Here is a 2,499-nt window from a genome sequence, read left to right as displayed (position 1 = left end):
AGGAGGCGAGCTCCGAGAGCTGGGCTTCGACTCTATCCCTGGCCCCTTTCACCCCTTTGGACCAAGGCAAAGCTGCGCTGGACTTAGGGGGCTTCTGGGTGCCGTAGACTTCGTCTAGCACCGTGTCCTTGCCCTTACGAGGGGCAGTCTCCGGGTCCTTAAACTTGTTGAGCTGCCTCATCAAGCCTGGGACCTGCCAGAAAGCGTGTTCCGACTCGAACTGGTCTCCTTCTTGCGGACTGGCAGCTAAGTCTCCGGTCCCCAAAGGCTCATCTTGGGGAGATACATGGACGTCCTCCCGGGGTTTAGTTGGCTCTGGACGTATCCTAGATGACGATTTAGGAATCGTCTTGGAGTCCTTGGGCTCCCTCCTAGGATGAATACAGGACTCCAGCAAAGAGGTCCGGAAGGGGGCATCTTCGCGAGTAGCTTCTCTCCGAACAGGAGGGGTTCCTCCCATTGGTACCGTGGGAGATAACCCTGCCTCGCTGGACTCTCCTGAGGAAGGAGATAACTCGTCCACAGGAGAAGGAGAAACAGCACGCGTAGGAGAAGGCGTAGGAGTCTGCCTAACCGACCTCCGACCTCTTGGGAGCCAACTTCTCCCGAGGAGAAGTCACCACGAAGTCCACTCCTCTCCTTCTCTTCAGCGGGGGAGAGCCTGCCGTTGGTTTGAGTCCCATATCAACGAGAGCGGGCTACACAGCCTGAACCACTGCGTTCATAATGTGACGGAACCAAGGCTGACGGGTAATTGACGGAGTGTCAGTTATTCCCGCTAGAGGGAAGGGGATCTCCTGATCCTTCGGAGTGGACACCACGGGGCCTGCCTGAAAAGAAGAGGAAAAAGAGTGTTGCATGGACCTCTCTGTAGATCTTTCCTGATCTTGGTGGGAAAACCTACACTTGCGCGGAGGCGACCCAGAGGCTGATCTGGAAGTCCGTGTCCCTGTCGGTTGGCCGCGATGATGTTCCCTGCGGGAATGGGAATCGCAGTGGTTCTCACGCGAAAAGGCATTCAAGGAATTGCAGCGGTTCTCACGCGAAAAGGCATTCAAGGAATCGCGCGCGGGCGATTTCCGAAGCGCGGGCGCATTGCCGCATGTGGAAGAATGCGCGTGGGTGCGTGAGCTCGCGGGCTAGACGGCGAGTGGGTGCGCGGGCGCGCAGGCGAAAGGACGCAATGGCGAGCAATCGCGTTGGTGCGCACGTGAAGGAGCACGAGACCGCGCGGGTGAAGGTGTGCGTAGGAGAAGTCGCAAGCGTTTGCCAGGCGGGGAGCGCTGGCGCAACGGCGAGCGATGTCGCGTGCGTTCAGGAGAACGAAGGCGCGTACCACGGACAGGCGAACGACTGCGCGCAGGCGATTTATCGCGCGGGCGAGTCGGAGGCCTGGGGCAATCAGACTGGAGAGGGCGAGGGCGCTCAAGAGAGCGCTTGCGCACAGGAGAGCGCTTGCGCACAGGCGAGTGATCGCGTGAACGGGCAGGAAAACGTTGGCGCACAGTAAGATTACTGCGCACATCTGAAGAGGTGGACGAACGCTCTTGAGCAGGAGCTTTAGCTCGCTGTTGCGCCGGAGCAGAAGGGCGCGCAGGGGCGCGTGGGCGAGGCGACGGGTTAGTACCCTTGCCTAAGTCCAGATCAGGCAATCGTGGACAAGATGATGAACGGAGAAGGCAGGTCGGAAGGTCTGGCAGGCATAGGGGATCGCGAATGATCCGCGGAGAGGTCAAGGGGCGCTGCTGTGACGGGCTGCTCCTAACGGGGAGGCTCCTCCTTAGGGGGAGGATCAGGAGAGGACAACCCAAAGAGGCGCCTCTTAACTCCTTTATAGGGAGAAGGAAGCCCTCTGCTGCGAAGAGGCCTACGGGCCTTACGTCGAATACGACCACGAGGAAGGGTGTCCGGGTCATCAGTCCTCCGAAGAGGAGTCTCTGTCAGCGTGCTCCCCCGAGGGGGAGACCCGCCCGCAGGAGAGACCGTGGGACTCACCTCCCCCCTCGGAGGATCTTCGGAGGGAGGAGGAGAGCCACCAGCAACGTCCGCAGCAGGAGCAGTATCAAGGGTTTGACCAGACCCGTCGGAAGGCTCGGCCAAAACAGTGTCGACAAAATCCGAAGGGAATACCTCCGGTATTACCGGCGACTGTATGACCGCAGCCCCCAACTGGATCAGGTCAAACAGGGCTTCCTTGGAGGGCATGCCCTTAGGCCCCAAGGAAGCCCAAACCTGAAACAAATCATTATTAGCAACAGTTTGATCAAATTCTTCAAAATCCAAATTATCCTCCCCCGGAGGAGAAGAGGGAGCTGCCACGCTAAGGAAGGCAAACACTACTAGGGCCTGCGCTACCACTCGGCAGCCTCTCAGGAGAGACCGATCGAGTGGAAGCTTCGGAGGAGGTTCGGGCGGCAGAAGAGGAGTCCTTGGAGCCTTCATTCTTCAAGGTTGCCCCTAAAGGAGAACGGTCTCTCTTAGACCTCTTCTTACGCCGAC

This window comes from Palaemon carinicauda, chromosome 30 (genome assembly GCF_036898095.1).
Source record: "Palaemon carinicauda isolate YSFRI2023 chromosome 30, ASM3689809v2, whole genome shotgun sequence".
Lineage (NCBI taxonomy): Eukaryota > Metazoa > Arthropoda > Malacostraca > Decapoda > Palaemonidae > Palaemon > Palaemon carinicauda.
This window is presented reverse-complemented; position numbering follows the sequence as displayed.